The 25,148-nt window shown below is 31.3% G+C and overlaps 1 long non-coding RNA gene across 2 annotated transcripts in view; it reads right to left on the bottom strand.

The window, feature by feature from the left end:
• Positions 1 to 25,148, bottom strand: part of LOC148285520 (uncharacterized) — a 367,314-nt gene that overhangs the window by 92,276 nt on the left and 249,890 nt on the right. Inside the window, exon 3 of one of the 2 annotated variants that reach the window (XR_015821924.1) lies at positions 155 to 279. The exons of the other annotated variant lie outside the window; for it this stretch is intronic. This is a non-coding gene — a long non-coding RNA (uncharacterized LOC148285520). The remainder of the gene's footprint in view (positions 1 to 154; positions 280 to 25,148) is intronic. 2 annotated transcript variants of the gene reach the window in all.

The raw sequence follows: 25,148 nt of genomic DNA, 5'->3' as shown, positions 1-25,148 counted from the left end.
CTCAGAAAGTATAAAATATATTTTTTATTTACTTATGGGACGTGTATTTCTGTACCTATATTTTCCATCATTTAAATTTTGCTTAATCAGAAGTATAATGTATGTAGATATGTACGTATATAAAAACATAAAATTTATCTCAATTATCGCTTACACATCATTGTATTATTACAATTACTGCTTGCCCACCGAACACCGCATCTGTAGACGTAAGTCTTCTTGACGGTGAAAAAATTGCTCGTTGCCGTACGAGAAAAGCTAGGTTTGACCATCTTTATCCTGAAAGAAAGTAATCAAGATATAAATAACACGTAATTTATTGTATTAAAAAAAAGGAAAGTGAATTCTTTACGGATTGGAATTAAATTGACATTGAATTGGACATGATCAATCCGCCGAAATGATTACAGAATTTTTTTAATGCTTTAAAATCATTTAAGAAAACCACCAGATCGGTAAATTTTATAGTATTTATTAAAGAATAACAGAAAGTAGGAAGAACATCTATCCAGTATCCATAGAGAGGGAAAAAAGGACAAGATCTCAGGACGTGTTTAGAAAATTGATAAGGATATCCGCAGTAATACTGAAAGGAATCAACATTATTAAAAACAAATATTTTTTATTAAATTTACCATCACTTGATAAAAATAGGATTGTCCAGTGATTTGAGATAACCTAAAGAGATTTTAAGCACCGACGGATCGAGGAGGGAAATAATGTTTACCCTCCTTGATGAGGAATATTATTCCCATGGCAATGGCCAAGCATCAAGAAGAGCATTAAAAGAGAAAGGTAATGGCAGAGAAATTTGATCAATAGATATTTGAACACAGTTCTTCTGCCACTTCCTCGCAGACGCCTCCCCGATATTGTGTGAGGACGACAATTACACGACGTGACGGACTGATTATGCCTAGCTGAAATCGAAGTTTGGTTGCGCCGTTTTCCGGACCCTAAACTAAACCGATTGTAGTGTTTTCATAAAGAGTAGCAGAATAAATTTTTCTATGTTGTAAGTTTTGCGTTTTTTAAAATTATTTTACATATTTGAATACCGGACACCCAAAAACTGTACATAAAACCAGGCATTTTTTAAGGTTTTTGGATGTTTCTAGCTCCCATAAGAAACAATTTATCAAAAAACAAAGCATTAGAGACACGCCGATGGTAAATATCTATGGCATATAAAAAAATACCTCCACTAGTGCCATAATCCATGAAAAAAATACGGAATTCGTTTGTATGAAGAAAAATCAGACCGCGAATACAATTTATTCCAAAACACAAAAATATACTGTTAGAAAATACTTAAAATAAATATTTAGTTTTGGTTCAGTCTAAAATGAACCGGAGACCTCATCCAAGATTGTCAAATGCTATCACTACATAATCACAGCTACCCGCGGTGGATATTTATTTTATTTTATTTTATTAACATATACGGGAAAATTACCTTTTACAAAACTTATGATATTACCATACATGGTTTAATTAATTTTAAAAAAAAACATTACTTTTTACCCAAGGTTTAGAATCGATAATTGTAAAATATTTTATGCAGTCTAATTATTACGAAATACAAGCTTAAGACTAAATTAAATCATTGCTTAAAATCAATTTTCGTATTGATCATACGTTTACTTCACCGCGCTTATATGAGTCACCAGCGAATGATGAAAAGATTTTTTTTTCTAATGACGGCGTCCCTGAACCTTCTCTATAGGACCAAGATTTATTAAGAATTAGTACGAGAACTTGAATAAGTAGGGAAGGACAAAGGCGTGAGTCAGACGAAAATAATAAACACTAACACCACATCCTTATATTCTATGCCTAAGCAGACTTAGAGACATTCATAGGACCTGAATTGTATCATCAGTATCGACTTGAGTGGTATTTCCGGAAATTAATAAATGGTAACTAATATGCCTTTAACATTTCAAGATTACGATTCGTTCATATTCAATAAATTTTTAATGAAGGATGTTTAACATAGACCATGTATTTTGGAACGAAATTAGATTTTTGTCACAATTTCCTTTGTAAATAAAATAAAATGGTATTTATAAAAGAAACTTTTTTTTTCTAAGGAAAAAAACATACGAGGACCGCTTAAGGGGGTTAAGTCTGAGTTCAATGGAAAAGCGAACGCAGTGCAGTGACTCGATTGAAACATTAAACATCTTGTACTACTACTACTACTACTATTATCACGCCATTTCCCCGTAGGGGTAGGCAGAGAGAATGGACCGCCACACTATGCCACGTCTATCCTGGCATACATTCCTAGCTTCTTCCACATTCATACATCTTGTCATACATGCCCTTCGGTTCTGTCTGCTTTTGACATGACCAGACTTAAGATTTTGGTTTATCTGATCATGCCACGTCTTCCTTGGTCGTTCTCGTCTCACGTAACCGTTCATTTTCGCCATATGTACTTGTTTTACCATTATTTTGTCGTCCATTCGTTCTACGTGACCAAACTATCTCAGAGACTCTTTCTTCATCTTATTAATTATACTTGACTCAGATTTACATTTTCGTCTGATTTCATCATTCGTAACCCTGTCATACACTTATTTCCCACACATTTGTCTAAGAGATTGCATTTCAACCGCGTTCACTCGGCTTTCATCCTTTCTCTGCCAGTTCTATGTTTCACTTCCATACATAAGTGTTGGGACTAAAACTCCGTTATGCACTGCCAGTTTAGCTTCGAGTGACATATTACCAGAGCAATATAATTGTACAGAAGTTGAAATCAATGTTCACTGTGAATAATATCACCATCTCAAAGGTCATTTATTGAGATAAAACACTACCTCATTCTCATCAAACCCCAGGAAAAACTTTCGAACAAGCTGAGTTCTGGAGTAATGAAATGGCCTTTCCGAGAAAGTCATTGGCGCAAACACCACCTGGACGCACAGATGAATCTATAATGTTTTATTTTCATATTTTTTATTTTCATATTTTTTATTTTCATATTTTTTTATTTTCATATTTTTTATTTTCAAAACACAGAGCATTTGATGGACACGAATCACCCTTATAGCTGCTAGTACTTGTATTTAAAACAATTATAAAATTTTTAATTAAATTAATTTCCTTGGCAAAACCACACCACATAACATTTAAGGCTGCATATAATTGAATTATGCCTACATAGTATGCGTGATTTTGTTTTATTTAGAGTCATTCAACAAAAACTTTATACCAAAGATATATTAAGTTTTTTTTTTAAATTGTACTGAAACAATTTTAATTTCCCAAAAGTAACGATTGTTAATGGTACCTTATTGCTGTATAAACCATTTAACATTTAAATAGCACTTTTTTGTTTGTATGTTATATGCCTTTCTACGTGGGGACAATTTCATTAATTGTTTATAATTATTTGATTAACGACATACATCATTTTTTTAAATGTCGAAATTGAACGTTAAGTAGTATTTTATTACAAGATTTAAAAAAAATAAAATTCAATGAAGAATTGAAACAAAACTGCGCCCATATTCGAAAATAGAACAGTATAGGTATATTATTATGGAGTTATTTATTTGATTTAAGATAGTTGCTTGGTGCTGATAAGAAATTTACTGTTGGAAGGAAGGTTGGCATGAAATATTTGTTTTTCAAGGTGGTTTTCCACCGATGTATTTTATTGTCCCTGAACTGGTACCTAAAGCGTAAAACTGATCACCTAACCTACCAGTAACAGATTATCGAGATATGCTGCATTGAATTGAAAACCACCAGGGAGAATAGGGGTTTGATGATGATGATATAATTCATTATGTGATGCATGAGTGTTTGTATGTTGTATAACCATATTTTATTGTGTTAGTACCTGTCGGTGAACCAAATAAACCTTAATTTCGCTATGAAATTATTAGTAAGCATACTAGAATATTTTATTTAAAAACATTGTCACTAACACATTAACATAGGGTTATTAAACATTCAAATTAATTTAAGTGATTTTTCAAAGTCCTAAGTCAAAATGTATAAATTTCAAATTGAGAATGCCATTGTTATCATAATTAAAAGCTACATAACCACCGGCAAAATGTGTGCACTAACTGTCATTAAATCTTAATATATTACAACAGAGATGAAGAACACTTTTGAGAAGGTAATATAGAAGTCTAGGCATCTACAATGCTAATGATTTGTTATTGGCTGGTTTAAGTGGCCACTTTGTTTATTAATTTATTCATTCAAAATTACACTCGTTTATATATTAATGAATTTATTAAGGCTTTTTAGGCTGTGTCCATGTCAAGCCATAATAATTAACACATTTTTAACGATTGTTGCGCGGTATTGTCGATAATTCTGAGATTATGATCAGCATTGGTTTGTACGTTCCTGATAATTACCTAAGACAGCGTCGGCATAAATTGTTTCATATTCCGATATACAGGACGAACCTGCCGATGGCTTTGCCTGATGGAAGGGCTACCGCTACTCTGAACAACATCGCTCTGGATATTGATCTGTTCCATGTATCCGAAGGGGTTCCGGAGCAAGATTCTCCTACTACTTTGACATGAGTCTCTTTCATATATATATATATATATATATATATATTTTTTATAATATGTACGCATTGAATGTATGTTTGTAATTTATATGTTATAGTTAAATAAATTAATTGAGTTGAATTAACGATAAAAATTCATAGAAAAATTAGGTAACTGATAATAACATGTAATGCAATAGAATAACAATCCAGAACAACAAAGTATAAATAATAAATAATAAAATTCCAAAGATAAAAACGTTAAAAATAATCAAATACAAATATTTAAATATAAAATATACACATTTAGTTACATATATAATTAAATATACAAAATAATAGTATCATTGAAATCAATAGAAAATAATTCAAAAACATAATTGAAATGATAATTGTGATATGGTTTCTATAAACTCACTTAATACTACAGTGTGAAATTAGAGAAATAAATAATGTGCCAAATAATCGTGAATACTAAAATAAAAAGAAAAACTTTACACACTGTTCACTTACACCAAAAATATTCACCATTCTGCCTACATTCAAATATTTAAAAAATATATGAAAACATAGATTTATTAATTTAATAAGTGTTGGTCGACATTAAAAGCTTAAAGTTATCGATCCACTTAGTGGTTGTTCTGATACAGCAATACCGTGCACCCTTTGTTAGCTGCATTACTTGTTACTAGGAATGGGTCTTTATTGAGACTCATGCACGTACATAATATACTTCTAATACATAGTGACTCCTTTGATTTGAAAGGGGCAGGTGTACCTCATTTCGCTTCATTTGTGAGGGCTGTCGGGTTGCAAAGGTTATTCATGTTCAGCCACTTTCTCGAATACTCGTCTAACTGGCTTACAACCCTTTAGAAAATCAAATTAGGCATGTACACACCTCGAGTCATATTCGATAAAACCAAAAATTCTTAAATCTGCAAGTACATATTGTAAAAATTAATGCTAATTACATTTTTCTTAAAATGGAAAACATAATGTTCATAATAAATAGCTTCCTATTTATCTATTATTATGAAAATAAAACTTTGTTATTAGTGTTATAAATTTGTTATTATTTTACAATAACACTACTACAGTTTCGGGAGAGCACTCCTCCCATCGATGGTTGATATCCCGTCGATGGGTGAATGCCAATTCAATTAACAAGCTTCTTATTTATTTTAAAATACACAAATATTTATTTTTAATATTTAGTTTTAATTTATTTTAATAGTGCAATTAAAATCTTTAACTTATTTTCACTGGCTATTAAAACAATTAGAAATTAGAAAATGTTTTAAAAGGCTATAAATAAATGGATAGTGGAGCTGAAGCAGAAGTAAAATGGATTGTCTCATTCGCCTAAACCAATATTGAATTCAATTGCTCCACAAATGTATGGTTTATGCTATGTTTTTTTTCTTTTATGCATAAATTAAATATATACATATTTAAATGCGTAGTGTTTCAAACTGTTATACAAAACATATTATTAATTATCTCTCTGTATTAAGTCTTCTTTGTTTATTCATTCATTCATTATTCCCGTTCCGCACCTGATGGTGCATAGGGCACTGCATTGGTATACCAATATCAGCGTATCTTGACCTTTTTTGTTACATGAAGGAAAGATGATCAGTCTTACGTTTCAGGTACCAGTCCAGGGAAATATTCAAGTGTGAAAACACCCTTTTTAATAAATATTTCATATCAACCATGTCAGAAATCGAACTTTAGACCTCTTAAATGGTAGACAAACGCGCTGATAATTACACCACGAGGTCGACTGTAAAAATATTATTCATACATGCAAAAATGTTTTTCAAAAAGTATATTGTTAAGTAATCTCGGCGCGGGTAACCGCAATGAGGTCACATTATTTTTATTATTAATCTTTGTTTATAATTTAAAAAAAAAAACTATAATAATAAATAAAAAAGTTCATATTAAATCAACTTCCATAGAATCATTTTGTTAAACGCCCTTGAGGTATTATATTACGAAAATGGCGCTATTTAATTTATCCATAATAATAATTGTTTGACAAAATAGGAATCATGTTGGGGTAGAGCAAGAAACGAAACTTGAACTCTGGACTTGAGTTTTTGGCTAGATGGCTGTTGTCAGATAATTCTGATACCGACATCGAGTGGAGATAACTCCGTCTCGTACTGTAGTAGTTGGAAAGTTTACCGACGTTGTTTGAGGTTCTGGGGTCGATTCCTGGCAGAGCGAACACCAAATATTAATTTTAAAGCAAGTTCATGTTGCAATTATCCAGTTTCTGTACTAGAATCTGAGGCCAAGATTGATCCCCAGACATTACATAAACAGAATCAATGCATTTGAAGTACCAATGCACTACTGGGAGCCAATAGGTAAATAATTATACATTCTGAAAAATCCTTCTAAATTGCTTAAGAAGATAAACTTTTAACACCACTTGAGTTTGTTTTGAAGTACTACTAGTTTCGGAAACCACAGATCTTCCCATCTTCAGGTTTTATAAAAAACTCAACATAAATATGCAGAAATGAAAAATCATTTAATCATGTTATTCCAGATGGTTCATGCTGGTTTAACCAATAATATTTTAACTTTTAATGATTAAATCTATTACAATTTTTAAAAATACAATGAAATAAAAGTCACAAACTGATTTATTTGGAAACGGGCCAGTTGCAATAAAAAAGGCAGTTATTTTTAACTTTTTCTTAGCTTTTTAATTTATGTTTAAATAATATTCATATATTTCAACAGCGATGAACAACACTTTCTAGAACTTAATATAGAAGTCTTGTATTTTACAAGGCTCATGAAATGTTATTAACTGGTTTAAGAAGCCACTTTACTCACTGTGTAACATTCACCATTATGCTTATGTTTGAAGATGTATATTCCTTTAATGCTTCCGCAAATAATGTTGTTTGAGTTTTCGTTAAAAATTAAATATGTCTTTTTCTGTTTTAATTATTGCATACAATTCATTTAGGGTACGTTGCACCAAAAGTTAATAAAATGTTACACTTGGACAAAATGATTTTCATGAAAAAAGCAATATAAAACAACTTGGTCTTTTTATGTAAAACAAATTGTTGTTTTTTTAATAATTATTATGTATAATTGTATTTTTTCTGAATAAAAAAAATAAAAAATAAAATAAAATAAACTGATTTGGCCCATTTTGACAAAAAACGCAATAATTATTTAGCTTGACACTTATGACGCTTAGTTTCAATCGCATCACTAGTCTTTAACATGATGTAAATTGATAACTAATTGTACGAGTATTTTAAGTACCGCACCTCTCACCGTGAAATGTGCTGACATGTTCCTGTATGGATTTGGGGTTCAAATTATTCATGAACAGGTAGCAATACAAGAAACAACACATCCAAACAACTTATATGGTAAACAAGTCATACAAGGTAAAAAGTAACAACCAGTGGGTACTCGTTAAGCCTGATGCGTCGCAAATGAATTCACATTAAAAATAATAAAAAAATATATATATACGTTTCTACGATTTGCCCAAATTTTACCGAAAATTGTTTATTTTATTATATGTTCATTTATGCCAGTTAATGGTTGAAAAGATAATACAGATTCATCTGTAATTTGGATAGTTTTATTATAATCATTAAATATTTCAAAAGTCATAGTTAAATTAGGAGCTAAAGCTCGTATTTCCTCAATTGTTAATAAGTCATTTCACCGAGTTTTCGAAAATATATAAATAAATAAATTTAAATAAATTTAATAAGTTTTATGTTTTTTCTTTATACATCCCATATATTTATTTTTCTTTTCATGTACTCGTATTTTAAATTATATAAACTCTTATAAATTAACAACTAAAACAGTGTAAGTCACTCTCCAAGCACAAGAGTTAGTTTTTTTTTTGTTGGAGAGTTACAGTGATAACATTTACTAGATATAAAAAAGTAGTTATATTTAGAATTTTACAAAAACTTGTACTTTTTATGAAATTTATGAATAATTTTTTTTTTTTTTAATTTTAAATATTTATTATGTGATATTATTAAACATCAAAATCACCCCCCTCTCCACACCCAGAGGTGCATAGAGCACTGTATTGATAAACCAAATGCAGCGTAGTTCGATCATCCACAGCACGAAGGTGAGGTTTACGCTACATGTGCTATTCCAGGAACGATGAAATTTATATGATTGCAGTTCAGACAAAAAATTATATTTCACGTCCATCATTCACGAAATCAAACCCAGGACTTCAAGAATGGCAGGAAATCACGCTAACCACTGCACAACCAGGTGGACTTATCTCCACTCGATCAACTTATTATTTATTTATTCCTGAGAGCAGCCATCGAGTCTAAGGTTCAGGTTCAGTTTTACACACAGAACTGTATTTATAATCCGCCAGGACACAGATAACATAGGAATATAGATTTTGAACCTTTAAAATGCACGCATTACTATCTTATGCGTATTTTGAATTTTATATGTTACGTCAATAATTCTATTTTATGTCCATAAGTGGCTCTCATCTAATCACCGTATTTTTATACTATATATTTTTTACATACATTGTATGTACGTGCTATTTATTAAATAATGCGTAAAAATATCATGAATTGCCAAAATGCGAATAAAAAGCAATCAAATAATCTACATACGTCAAGCTTGGTACATTTTATTTGAACGGAACCTCCATGGTGGTAGCTTAACCCTTTCAAACCCAAAGTTTCAAAAAAAAAAGTATATGTTTTTTTTGTTATTTAGGTTTGGTTACGAGTTAAATAAGACGAGATGCGTGTTAAAATACTATCATTTTGCTTTTTATTCGGGTTTTATTACAATGAGACTTTATGGTCTCTTCAGGCAGTAACTACTTATTAGAAAATAAATATTTATCAATCGTATGATATTCATTTATACAATTGAAAATGTAGTTGTCAAGACGCTTGACTCACGTACGGAAGGTTCCGGGTTTGATTCCCGGTGAGCCAGTGAGAACTCACAAAATATAATGTGATTGTTTTCAAGCCTGGGTGTTGTGGTGAAATTCACCACTGTAATAGAGCCTTCTGGCATGTTGTGCTGCAAAAAAAAGGATCGATTTTTTTTCATTCGCCAATACAGGCCGATGTACTTTCTTTTTTCTGAGAGAACATTATTAGAAATAGACGTATTATTTGTCTTTCTCCTCTCTGTTCAGATCTGACGTTGTTCACGACTTGCGCTTTTAAACCTGCATTTTATAGGACACAGTCCTTTAGCGATGGCTCAAGGCGTCTCTATCACACATTTTTTACTTTTTTTTTTACATTTTTTTTTTGCACCACAACAGGCCAGGAGGCCTAATTACAGTGGTGAATTACATCACAGAGCACCCAGGCTTGAGAAAAATCACATTTTATTTTTTGTGTTCTCACCGGGAATCGAACCCGGAACCTTCCGTGCGTGAGTCAAGCGTCTTGACCACTACACCATGGAGGCCGCCATTATTAATACAAATATCCAAATTTATTCATAAATATAATAGTAAATGTAAAAAAACATACGGTTTGACTTTGTGAACAATGAAGTAATAAGAGAACGGACGCAGAAAACTCCGGTGACAACTGCCGTCAAGCGGAAGCGATACAGTTGGCTAGGCAATATATTGCGGATTCCTCCTGAGAGTCTTAACCACGCTTGCCTTCTTTACAAAGCATCAGGTTTTCAACGTCCTGGATGTCCACTGCTGACTATTTGTCGGCAGTTTATGTCAGAACTTCGGGACGAGAACCTGACTTGTAGTCGATAAAGATGCATGGAGGCTCTTTGTGTAAACCATATGCTCCATCTAGGGGGCGGAAACAGAATGATGATGATGATCATAAACACAGTAAACAACAAATAAAAGAAACTTTGAAGCACTTACCTAGTTTAAAATCAGCAAAAAGCGTATTATTGTTGAACACAAACGTTTCGGAATGTCATCGGTATTGTTTTAAATGCCGCAAATTTGAAAATAATATTATGTTCATTAAACAGTTAATTGATGTAAAAATTCATCTAGAAGTACAATCAGGCAGAAAACGATAAGAAATCAATATAAATATTTAGATACAGGCCAATAAACTTAGCATGACTCACAGGTCCCGTCAGGCAGAAAAGGGTTAAATGTTGAACTGGGTTTGGGTCATTCGTTCATAGTCAAAATTATTGCCAATTCTAAATAACAGTCAACTGTACATTATGGGAATAGAGTTCATGCACAAGATACGTCAATAAACATCTTGAGGGCAATTATCTTATCCATGCGTCATAATATGATTTATATCAAACGTTGCGGTTGTGACTTACTTGCTTACGGGTATTTTATCATCGAAGTTGTCAGACTCAGAGAGGTCCGTCAAAGAGTTTAAGACTTTAGCACTGGCGGCTCTTTGGTCTCCTGTGATTTGTTGATAGGTTCAGACCGGTCCGGATGTATTTGCCATCCACATTGATTGACTAGTTTTATGGTTCATCACATCTGCTATAAAGTTATACCCTTGACACGCGTGCCCTGGGTTCAAGCAAGTAATACCGTTCTTGCTATTTTGTATCATCAAAACGGTTAATATCAGAATAGCAAGTTCAAAATTTCAACGTACAGGGACAAAGAACATTTTAACTCCACGATTTATTTATTATGAACATATTTAAAAAGATTTTGCGTCTAATTGCGCAATAAAATATTGTTAATCACATTACTAAAAAATGTTTTTGGATGGATGATTGATAAGAACCCACTAAAAAAAGCAGTATGTTGCTAAGTGTGACTTTGTATTTATTTATTAAAGCCTAAAGGGCTTTTACATATACAGAGGTTATAAAAAAATTAAAAATTCCAAATTTAATTTACAAATGTAAAATTTCAATTTATTATGGGAAATAAATATATGTAAAAAAGAAATGAAAATATTTCAAACATAATTATTATTCAAAATTTAAAAAAATAATTGTTATTGAAGTTTGATAGTTACGTTTTTGGTGTGTGTCTACTTTTGTTTACCTTTTTTTAAATATAGCAATTTGAGAAATAATATTTTTTTTAAATGGCTGCAATTTAGAAAATGTTCCGTTTTAACAGAAACCGTTTTTTTTTGCATTAAAAATTTACATCTTTCAAAAGTCTCTCGACGCCCAGGAAATATCTTTTTTTTACAATTTGTTCTTTTATAACAAACTCTAAGTGTAAAACACCACAGATATCAATCAATACATCAATAAATATTCATCATTATAAATTTTGATCGACTTGGATTTCGTTAGATTCCCTGACTTGACATTTCTATAGTTTGTTTTGTTTTGTCACTAATACTAATACAATTAACGCGTTATTACTGAACCTGCACATGCGCACGCAGCTTGTTTATAAATTTACAATGTTGCATTTAAAAAAAATGAATAACGAAATAAACTTAGTATAGTTATTCTACGTAAATATTTTTAAAAGTAACCTTTTTTTATACAGGGTACAAATATTTTTTTCATATTGATTGTAATAAGTTTTTGTTTGTTGATTAAAATATTGATAATCAGATATCTAAATAATATTTTTGTATAGATGATTTATAAGAATCCACTAAAAAAAGCAGTTTGTGGCTAAGTGTGATTTTTTGGTGCAGGTATTAACTTTTATTCCCCCTTATTTAAATATAGTAATTTTAAAAATGGCTTGAATTTGGAAAACTTTCGATTTTAGCAAAATTTTTATTTTAAGTATTTTAACCACAAAGTTTCAATGATTAATATCAAATACTGTACTATCTTTACCAACCTCCAAAAATTGGTAAAAAAATACATTTATAAATGCAAATCACTTAAATATGATGAAATTAATTATTTATTCGCTTTATATTGCAAATTCACATACTTTTGTAATATTCCTGACATGATAATATAACAATATAGAGTTGTAAATTGAGAGATGGTTTAACTAACTTGCCAATAAATATCGCATAGAACAAACAATCGGCTCATTTTTTACAATTAATCTTGTTTTATCAGCTTAAAGCTTCGACGGTTTTTCTTTACAGCACAACGCGGCAGGTCTGACTGGAGAAGGTCGTAAACAAGTCTGAACTACGACATGTGATAGAACCTATACTTAATTTAATATTGCACAATTATATCCCATCACACTAATAGAAAGGGATATAAATCAGCAAAATATTTTAAATAAAAAATAAACGATCTCAAAGTACTTTTCAGAAAAATCTTTGGTTTATTTTTTAAAGTATTTGTATTGTTCGATGGAGTTCGATCTATACTAAATGGACATTTTTATTGCAGTGTTAATAGCAAAATCTCTCCTCAGCTCGAAAGGTAAATTCCTACCGAACAAGTAATTACTTTAATATTTATTCAATATACAACAGATTGTCGAAAGCGAAATAGTAAAAAATTGGAAAGTTGTAATTTACCTTACTATTTTGATCAGGTGCCTTTGTAGATTATGTTCAGTTAAGAATGTTTCTGTTATACGATGAACATGGAAGAAATACGAGTCGAGTCACAGTATCTCGTTGGTATAGTGACACTAGACAATGAAATATCCGGAAAGGGTCGCTCAATATGGCGCTGCGCTATCCGGAAAAATACTAATCGATCTTGACTGACTCGAATCACTGCAAGACTACACAATAGTAGGTATTCTCCGAAGAGCGAATTGTACGAAACTGTATAATCTCGTAACATGTTGTTAGTAATCGGTCACAAATCTTACAAAGGGTCGTAAATAAAGAGGTAGAAACTGACCAAACGATCTTCTCTAGATGTATTAGAATCTACAATCTAAGACATTTTTATATTCTATAGGTACCTAAATAATATAATCATACAAACAGTTTAAAACTACTCATCACAGGTGATGTTCTCAATACCATTTTTTATAAATACTAAATAATAAAAAATATTTCTTATTTTATAATACCTATATTTATTTATTTTACAGAAACAACAAACAGTCGACAATTATTTAGTAACATAAAAAAATACGGTTTAAGAACAGACCAGCGAAGTTTCTAAATAAAAATCATACATATTAAAATATGGTACAACAAAAGAGTGTGTTAATCTGTATTTGTATGAGAGTTAGTGTATAGGTTTGTTTGTGTGTATTTGTGTGGGAGTAAGTGTGAGCATAGTTAAATAGCAAGTAGGATCGTATCGCAGCCGGAAAAAATGAGTCTAGTTTGCACGCCCCTTAATCAATTTATTTTAAAATAAATTAAGGGGCGTGTAAAATATATCAATAGATGATATTATGTATGATATATAATATAATGATATATGATATATAAAAGGCAATGATTGTATGTGTGCCCACGATAGACTAAATATATACTGGACAGATTTACGTACGGTTTCTTCTTTTAAAATGATTTGCTTTACGATGGACATTTTTATTGCTCGAAAAATCATCAATTTAATCTTCAAAAAAGTTAGGAGGGTAAATGTGTTATTAAACATTGACCTACCAGGGTTGCGTTCGCAATACTTTTTTTTTGCATATAAACCATTTGTAATTTAATGTAAACAAACAACATTCGTTTCGTACAAACGTATTTCCATATTTTCTCGTTGTATTTCCATTGTATATTTATATTAGCGTATCCCTATTGTTTTGTTTTTTCTTGTTGATAATTGTTTATTATGGGAACTAGAACTAAGGTTTACAATTATGATAACAATTTTTAAAAAATACAAAAAAAAACAAAAAAGAAAATTTAATTCTTTTAATCTATCTAAAAAAAACAACGAAATGGACAAAAGGTTCAAAATGCAGTTGTCTTTTTGCGTAGTATTGTGGAAGTATCTGCGAGAAAGTGGCAGGAAAACAATGTTTAAATACGTATTTATCAAAATTCTCTGTCTCCGTATATCGTCCAAATTTATGTAATCTGAAATATAACAATAGTTATGTATATGTACATATCTAATTTGAACAAAATACAATAATTGATATCACACTTTGTATTGTGATCATTTATATACCAGTGTATATTCGAACATAGCAATAGCAAAACATTGCTGGGTTAATAAAGTTAAAGATGGTGGCTTTGCATGGTTCTTTTATGCCCAGGTTCTTGGCTACAACAAGGTTTTCAAAAAAATATATTGTAGTACATTTAGTTTCCGTAATGTTTATCAGCCAGGATTTAGTAAAAACGAATATTTTATTGTATTTTATAAGGCAATCAACATAAAAATAGTAATATTTTAGATAAAAATTTAAGGCAAATTTACTTATTGTTTTATAAATAACACAATTTAATTGAAACCAAAAGTATTATCATACTTAAATTAGCCACAAGAAATTCAATACTAAGACATAAATTAAAATCCAGGAACCAGTTAAGGATCTATGGTCCTGTAAGGAAAATGCAGTGCTTACTCAACATCTAATTTATTGAGAAACTTAACATTACAATGTTTATCCTTAAGAGCAGTAAAACTTGCATACTCCACAGATTGTAATTTGTTAACTCTTAACTATGTGTAAGACATATTGTCTACACTACATGGGTCGTTTTTATAATAATTTATATTAATTTTGTTTGTTGGAATACATATTAAAGAAAAGGAGGATCTTTGAATTTTTGGACTTAATTCTAGAGAAAAAAAATTGATAGCCAGCAAAAAACTATTATATTCGTAAATTTAAAATCTGGCATAAACTTGGAATCTGCTAAAATAACATAGTCGCCTTGACATCAACAGATAAAATTAAGCAGCTTAGTAATGCTTAAAAAGCAGCAAGCAGCACGTGACTGTTACACGTGGATGGAGGCTGTTCACAGACTAGTAATAGTCAGGCATAATTTCCATGCCTTCCTTATGCCGTCACAAGGAATGAACATAAAAAAGAGCATAGGATACCTTCTGAAGTGCACGTTCCTACACAATTGTGTACTGTTTACTATGTACTTACACACTTGCTTCTCGACGTATCTTTTATTAAAATTAGTGGCAAAACAAATTCCCTCGTGGATTGCGAGGGGCGAAGCCCTAGGGCTACTACGATACTATTTAGTGGAGTGGACTGTATTTTAATTTCAATTCGATAAGTGAATACCCTCGATATGCAGTGTCAATCGGTCATAACCCCAACAAACAAGATGGATCAATAAATACCACTAACCTGATTCATTCTTGATGAAATTGCTGTGGTCCGACTTATCACTTGCAAGTGGCACCAATATAAGGAGAGTCCTCCAATCTGGAACTCAACACTGGCAGTTGGCGTAAACAAAGTATATGATGCAGCACACGTTCAACAAAATAAACAGTCAATACGCGACACGAGGTCTTATTGTAGCGGGTGTTCAAAGGATACTAGGGTGATAAATGAACAGTGGTTGTGGGTACAAAGTATGTAGAGGTTGTGACAGTATTTGAACAATGCAAACCCACATAATTCGCAACCAAAAATTATTTACATAGTTTTATAATAATAAGTAACAAAGATGCTTCAAAGACTAAACAAAAAAAAGATTTTACATGTATTTTAATACCTTTTTTAAAACTTTTTTATATTGATTTTATAAACAATCAATTGCAATGATAGCGGTATTATTATTATTTCCGTGCGAAATCGGACAAATTTTCTATTGGTAATATTGAAATATATGGACTTCTTTAGCTGTGGGGTGAAAATACATTGGCATGGGTTAGCCCAAAGTCTTATATATTACATACCACAATTTTATTGTCCTTGTTTGTGATTGCTAAATAGCTTTTCTTTCAGTTTCTCGTACATACGAGTATGTTTCTTCAAATAACTGTTGCAATTAGCTTAGGTCCCATACATAATAAATATGTAAATACTGATGTGGCACTAAGCACCCGCCTTGTGTTTCATTCAACATAGGTTCCGGAGCTTATCTTGTATTTGATGGGAAATAGTGCTTATTTTCGTATATGCTAAGGAAAAGTGAATCAGTGCGGAAGGGCGCGGCAAACAGTTTTGAATTCAGAGTAAACGGCAGAAACGGTTAGTTCTTTTTTTGCACAGCAATGTTGTTCGATAATTTTTAGAACACGATTTAAAATTCGCGTTACATAAGGCGTCATCTGTATTAAATTATACCGAAGAGATTGGTAATGGTTGAAAATAAGCATATTTTAAATTTACTGAAAACGAGACGTTTCGCGCCCTATGTCAAAGTGACGTCACGCCAACTACGATCCGTTTTGTAGGTGCTCGTTTTTAAATCCGAAAATTATGAATTAAAACTTGTTTTTAGCGCGCTGATAATTATATCATTATAATATTTGAATCCCATCTAAATATTGGCGTATTTTTCAAAATATTGTTTCCAATTCGAAAAAATACCAGGTCTAACCTTTTTCGGTTTCTGTGTTACTGAATACAAATTATTTTACGGTTATTCTTGATACTTCAATAAATTGTTTATATCTAGACATTGAAAACAGACATTAAAAAAGAGGCATTCTTGATTACTTTTTATTAGTTTATACCGGGTCATCATTTGAATATAATCATTAGGCGAACTTTTAACCTTCTTTTACTTACCACAAAAAACGATACCGTTGTAGAGTGATTAATAAAATAATTTCTCCTTAATAATTAAAAGAATGAAGTAATGCTGAATTGGGATTTCAATAGCGCACCAGGCAATCAGTGATCAATCACACATCCATCTTGGATTTTTCTTCAGCTGACCTCCGCATTCTCCCTTTGAGTAAGAATGCAATACAATTTTTCCTTTGTGCTATGAAATAGTACCGCCGAGTGTTTTATTGCGGAAGAAAGTATGCGATTAAACGAATTTACCAGATTAATCTGATCGATTAAGATAGCTTACACACTTGTTTTCACTTTCCTTTTCATCTTTACAGGTTGATAAATATATCAAAAATTATAATTAATGTTTAAAGCCAGAAGCATTAACTTTGTGGCCAAATATTTTATTGAATGTTTAGCTGTTGTAGTAGGCGCAACTATTACAGTGGAATTCTGGTGTTGACCGTTGTGTATGGGAAGGAAGTATAGAATTTGAAAAAAAATAATAAAGTATGGTGAATGCCGTCAAAATGCGATCTTTCAAGCGATTTTTTTGTAAAGCGATGTACGGTAGCTGCACAAATGTCGAAATCCGTGCATTATGTAAGGCTAAGATGAGAATTATCGATAAACTCGAAAAATAAGTGCTGTATTGGTTTGGACATGTAAAGCGAATGGACAGCAAAAGAGACTAAAAGGATTTTTTTAATCTAAAAAGGAAAAGCCCGCTAAGTCTCTGTCTAGAGGCATGTTAGCAGGTGGGGTAGAGGGGATATGGAAGGAGGTGATGAAAAATACACCACAATACCCAGACCGGTTGAGAAAAAATCTTGCAACTGGCGGGAATCGAACCCGCGACGCTAATTTTACAGTTAGCTGTCTAACCAACTGCGCCACGGCTTGTTTATTTTATTAACTATGTGATTGTTGATGGATGCAGAATAAGGAGAAGACCTAGAAAGACATGGCACTACCAAATCCAACAAATACTTGAAGATTGATCTGTCAAAAATCGAGGTCTGTATGCAAAGACAAAGTGATAGGGGAACCTCTCTGCCCATCATTACGGGAAAACGGCATGATCGTTTGATTGTTTGTTTGATTATTATACTAAATAATTTTTATTAATCTTTTCGTCAAGACACCAATCAAACTAACATGTAAATCCCACTATACACGTTAACCACAGTAGTTGCACGTAAATATAAAACTAACGTGCCTAAGAAAACAACTATACCATAGTTTTACTACATTATTGTGCAACATCAGAGCAGCCATGAAGTCGAAAATACTCGTCCAGAATTCTGGTTCTATTTCTCGTGGAGACCTACATTTTAAAATTATACATATAATTTTTAAATTTGAAATTCAACTAAAAGTTATTAACGTTATTTTTATTTTTTTTATTTGAAATACATGTTTTTTTCCTGTTATAAAATTCTTTATAATTTTAAAACTTGTATAATCTTTCCAATTTCCTACAATTACTTGTCGCATTACCGTAAATCAAATATTTCCGTATCCAAAGGCCGCGTTTGTTACGATAAATCCGCTATTTATGATAAAAATCCCTTTGAGAAATCCACTATTTATTGTGGAAAAAAGAGGACATACTTGGCCGGAGACCTGCGAAGTCTCCTTTCTCGCGAATTAATTATATCTCAATAAATTATTTTCACAGAACATGCGCGAGCACAATCGGCTCGTAAGTTTTTCTGAAGTGTGGAGAGAAACCCTGCCGGAAGTCAACATGTAAATAAGGAAAAAAGAAGATAAAAAATCAATTTATTTCCTCGTGTGGTGACTAAAAATTATCTTAATCGACTGATTTATTTTTTTAACAAGTTTACTATTTACAAGTATCAGTCGGTACTAGTTACCTACCCACTGCAACTTGTAGAGTCTTTTATAACATTTGCATTTTCGATTTATGTTATTTATTAACAATTCTTGATGGAATTCGATTGTAATTTTGCAGTAACTTTTTTTTTTAATATATAAGTTACAAATTAAAAATACTCTGTACACTTCCATTTATTTATGTAACCATTAGCGTTTTCGCCTTAGGTATTAAATATTATTGTATCAACAATTCTAACAGCTTGGCTTTTTCTCCCTCCCCGCCTAAGTCTCCTTGGCGGTGCCTACATACATGAAAATGTTGATCGTTACCGTAAAAGAAAAGCTGCCTGATGATCTTTTTGTAATCTGGTGGCCTTAGCATTATTTTGCTGAAAGATAATAATCCAAAAGTACATAATATGAACTTCGTTGGATTAAAAAAAAAAAGAAGGTATATTCTTCCCTGACCGGGATTAAACTGACATGATCAATTTGTCGAAATGATTACAAAACTTTTTAAAAGCCTGTAAATTCTTTTTAGAAGCCACCAGATCTGTCAAGACCTATAAGGGGGCCACGGGTAAAAGCGAGAAGCTCCATTCGGTAATCATAGAGAGGAGAAAGGGGACAAGCGTACAGGATGTTTTAAAAATACTTATTAGCATATCCGCAGCAGAATGAAGGGGAATCAACAATATGTAAAACAAATAATTTGTCATTAAACAATTATAACAATGTTAATGTATCCCATGTTTTTTAGTTTAAAGGTGCCCTGGAAGGTAAAAGCGCTAATTGGAGAAAAAATGATCAGTTCTACGTGCCAATCATAGTACTATAAAATATTTAGAATAAAAACGCATTTTTAAAATGAATATTTCATGCCAACCATGTCGGTGGATAAACCTGAAACCCCATGGATCGTACGCATACATGCTGATTGTTAGACCACAAAACTATTACAATTAAATTTATCATTAGTAAATTTTGATTTTATCCTTTTTTATTGATTCTGTACAAAACAGGAGCTTTTTATGTAAGTGTTTAAGTATTTGCTTCCTGGTGGTACAAATTCGTCCTGGGCTCATACTCTAGTGGGAAGTTAAAATTATATATTTAATTCTACCTACAAAGTAAAATTAGGTTTTTTCTGTAAGAAATAGAATATGTTTACTTTTTTTTTCTAAACATGTTCAATAACAGGTTGCCGACGAAGATTATTTGAATTTTTATACAAATATACACATTTTTGTACATAAATATCGATGTTAGTTTATACCGCGTTGATATGAGCCGATGAATACCGTTCGTAATCGCACGCTGGTGCAAAACATCTTTCATATTATGATGATGAATTTGATGCTAGTTGCATCAGAGATAAATTTATGTAAAGAATACAGTCTGAATGTGAAATATATTCAAAATCCAAAATGTATGTTTTTGACCACATGGCTACTCTCGGGTAAAAGATAGGTCAGGTAATCAGGTAAGGACATTGCACCTCGTAGTGTAGGGTTATTTTGGTTTAAAAACTATTTTTAGACTGAAATATTTTAAAATCCCGAAGAGTAATGCTGATGATCTGATGATGATGATGTTCGTGTAACAGATGATCAAGATGAAATGCATTTATTGTGCATATTCAGTACCCTATGTGCCATCAGATGTACAAAGGAACGAGATGTGATGGTATCTGTTTCTTACACATAAATCTTTGCGCAGTAGCTAATTAGATATCAATTTTTTTCACTATCCCGAATGCCTCATTCGGTATGAAAATATTGGATCATAAATGAAACATAAAATGCTAATATCTAATATGAATATTAAATATGAAAACGCTGGTATAGTAAAAACTTTTAATTCAGCTTTAAATGTACCGTCATGAATTATTCAATAATGCAAACACTTTTTAATTTTATATTTTTGCTAACGTGTGCCCTTGTTCCTTTTGAACCCCACGTGGGTAGGAAGGTAAGTAAGTCCCTAAAAATAAAAGTAAATCCTGAATCACACACCTGGCAATAATATTAGGTACTTTCTAAAGCGCATGCCTGTGGAGCGCGGTCCCTATTATTTATAGGCACAGATTTTACGTTTTAATTTATTAATTTATAAACGACTAAAATAATTTTTAAAAAAACAATACATAATTAAATTACGTTTTATAAAATAAAATAAAAAGTAGTAACATTAAATATTTTAACATAGCAATATTATACATGAAGGTAAGGTACGTTGGCTTCGTGGAGTAGAAGTCTTGGATTCGATTCCCGACGCGGTTGAAAAGAAATATTTATTACAAAAGGTATTTTTCCTCTATAATATTTTATAGTCTCTGGATTGGTATCTGAAGCGTAAGACTGATAATCTTACATTTGTGTAACAAAAATTATCAATTACACTGCGATCGGTGGACCAATGCAGTGCTCTATGGCACCAGTAGGTGCAGAAAAGCAATGATGAGGATGAGGGTGATGAGGGTGATCAGTCTTACGTTTCAGGTGCTAGCCCAGAAAAAGTGTGATATAGCAGTGAAAGCACTCCTTTCACATACAAGAAAACCATTTTAAAGACCGAGCGTCCTGTCAATTTCACTTTTATTTATTTTTTCAATAAACCAGTCACTTTTTGAAAATTTAAATTTTTTAACCATGATTTCAATTGATTGAACTCAACTACTTTCATTGACCTCTTCATCATGAGTTTGGTAAATTACGTGAGAAGCTTATTTACAACAGTTATATGAAGGAATATTCCTACAAGAAACTTAAATAAAAAAACATAAAACTGTGTGGCAAAGACAAATAACAGCAATGAAATAATGGTATATAATATATTCAAGAACTTAATCAACATACAAGATTTCGAGATAAGCCATGACAATCCATCTTCATCCCACACTGTGTTAATGGCAAAGAGATCAAAGAAATGCATATTCTATTACGGATATTGTCATTCTTCATCATTACCATAGTAAAATTATTACATAATTGGTAATCAAAACTTGAAATGACATATTGCAATAAAAAACAACGTCCAAACCAAATTTTTAATCAGACCAGTAATCAAACCCGGTACTTCAAACATGGTAGGCAAACGGACTACACTATAAAGTAGACTTATCCCCAGTCGATTTCAAATTAAGGACTTTTACTTGAGAGTAGCAAACGCGCCAAGAACACTTACTATTTATCTCAGAGAACTATGAGTATTCGGTTTACTAAACTTTATTTGCAGGGACATAGACAAAATATTGTATAAAATTGTTTAGTTAAATAACAGTTTTTATTTAAAAAGGGTTTTACATGCGTTTATTGACGCCAAAATATAGACGATCATATTTAATTATTGAGACACGCATTGTGTTAATACTTATGTAAAAAAAATATCTTGTAATATCGTTACCTGAGTGTTAAACTAAAGTAAGTGCAAATTTCTCATTGTGAAGGTTGAAATGCAAAATAATTACATATGTAACTAGATTAAAAGAGTAAAAGAAAAGTAAGCTTAAATTAAGACATAAACCTATGATTTTTTTAAATTATAAACCTCCATTTTTTTGCACATACTAAGGTTTTACACTCAAGGAGTGAAGTTTAAAATACCAATTCTGCATGTCTACTCTTTAATTCTAGTGCAAAAAATGTACCAAAATCAAAAAATAACTAGCACACAACAGAGGGTATTAAAAGCAAACTTAGAAATCTCCAGCAAAAACGGAAAAAATTTATTGATGCAAAAATAAACTATAAATAAAATCCTACCTATTTAAATAATAGCGTAATTCAAAACCGTCTCTAAATCTTTCGAAACCAGATTTAACTATACTACTTGACACCACTAACTAAGCAATCTCCATTGAGTTAGTGAAGCGTAATTAGAAATCTTACAATTCTATTTTTATAGTTTTTCGCAAGTAGCTTAGTAACTCCTTCAATGGAGATTTCTAAGTTTGCTTCCAATTCCCTCAATTATCACATGGGTCAAATCGAATTTATTACATGAAGAGAAAAACGTAATTAAAAATCTGTAAACTTGGGTAGAAAAACCAGCCTTAAATTTGGCACATGCTAGGGGTAGCTTTGATAACAGGAGCAGTCAACAGCCGCCTGTACCGATGTACCAAATCGGGTACAATTAAAACAACCAGCCTGTACTACCTGCTCATAATAATAATAATTTAACTACAGAGTGATTAAAAACTATTCATTTTTATGGTTATGAAATTAATGTAGAAATTTCTTTTCGTTGCATAGGTAATATTCTGCTAATAATTTACTGAAGTGAATATGACTTTTTTAAGTATGTTTTTTTAATCACAAATACAAAATTATAAACAAATTTTCCACTTATACTTCCTATATGGGCGGTGCCTGATCTTAGGAATAGGTTTAAATCATATCAATAGAAATGTATAGGTAAACAGAAGTGCAGGGAAACAAAAAATCTTTATTGGTATATTTATTAGTAATTTTTACAGGTTTTTTTCTAATCGGGATTAAAAAATGAAATTTATACTCTTTATAATTTATAAAGTAGTTTTAATTATAATATTTATACATGTATAAGCATACCTTTATACAATATTAGATCCTAGATTTCATCAAAATATAAATATAGATAATTTAGGCAAATCAGTGAGCAGCGCATGATCGTTTTATCATTTTACATCCAAATGTCGCATCAAGAACTTTATTGATACATCAACTTCCAGAGTAATCGGTCTAATACTTCAGATCCCAACCCAAGAAAGCAATAAGGCAATGCAGTCAGTGAACATCTTTTATTAATATATTTATTTTTCTTACCAAATTTATTGGGAATCGAACTCGAGCACGTAAATTATATTTTCGGAAGATAGTTTTAAGGCAAAGTATTTCAATGGTAAATCCATGGACAAATTATCAACTTATTCCTTAAATATTCATAGAATAGTACTAAATGTATCTCGATGTCGTGCTCTAAGATAATAATCTAACTTATATTTATATTTTGAAAATGTTTAAAAAATGAACAAGTAAGCAAAAATATTTTTAAATAATGAAAAAGATGCACGTATTTTGCGACCCACCTGTGAGGAAATCTATTATTAAACTGTCTAATAAAAATCTCTACTCAACAAGGGATGGGATTTAGGTAAATACGTATGAAAAAGTCCTTTGTAGGGACGCGAAAAATGAACCAATATAGGGCGTGTAACACATGAGCATAGGGACTTATTTCCCCTGGACGGCAAGGACGGATCGGTATCTAAGCAGATGCTGTAGAGAAATTTTGTTCACAGCTGCTTGGCTCGCGACCAAACGCCAAAATTTTATATCGGATTATAAATAATAATGTAATGTTTGCTTTTTGACGAATAAGAAGTACACGTAAATATTTAAGCCAATTTTACTTTTCGAATTTCCAATATTTAAATACTTGTTGGATTTCAAAAATATTTACCATGCATTAATTTTTATTATTCTAATATTTCAACAATTTTAATCTCCTCCATAATTCAGGATATAAGCTCCTAATTGTTGTTTTGTGCATTTTGAAATTGATTCGTTTTCAAAATAAATGCAAATTTCACAAAATTGTTACCATACCATACATTTTATTAATTTATTTTTCAACGTAAATGAAAAAATATATATGAATCGGGTTGTGGTCCCGTGACCAGTGCTGCAAACTCACAAATCTGATGTCCGAGGTTCAAACCCTAACTTGATTGCCAACTCAACAGCTCGTAAATGGCCACCGAAATTGAAATATTTAAAAAAAAGAACAATGTTTTCAAAACTCTAGTCCATAAATGGATTACAAAAAAGACTAAACAGGAAGCTGAGGAATATGTTTCATATATCAGAATATAATTTAAATTTTTTGAAAATCCTTTCTCATTTTATGAATGTAGGTATGTTTTAGAATCTTTTTTCATATTTCTTCTGAATTTTTACACAATAATCGATGTGAAAGTATGTACTATTTTGTAAAAAATAAATAATACACTGACACTCCGGAACATGCTTGGGGGCCAGTGGAGTGGCTACATCCATAAATAAAAAGGAAATTACATTGAATGTACCTATTGTATACACATTTTTTTCTGTAAACTATGTATTTGTATTATATATTGGATTAAATTGATAAAGAAGTAAATTTTAAGAAAGCCAATGTTTAAAAAAAATAACATGCGAATCATGAAGGTTCCGCTTAGATTAAAAAATAATAATTGTGATA

The sequence above is a fragment of the Micrasema longulum genome, unplaced genomic scaffold (genome assembly GCF_059751315.1).
Source record: "Micrasema longulum isolate JH-2025_06_02 unplaced genomic scaffold, ASM5975131v1 h1tg000027l, whole genome shotgun sequence".
NCBI lineage: Eukaryota > Metazoa > Arthropoda > Insecta > Trichoptera > Brachycentridae > Micrasema > Micrasema longulum.
Note: the sequence above shows the minus strand (reverse complement) of the source record. Positions and strands in the feature narration are given on the sequence as shown.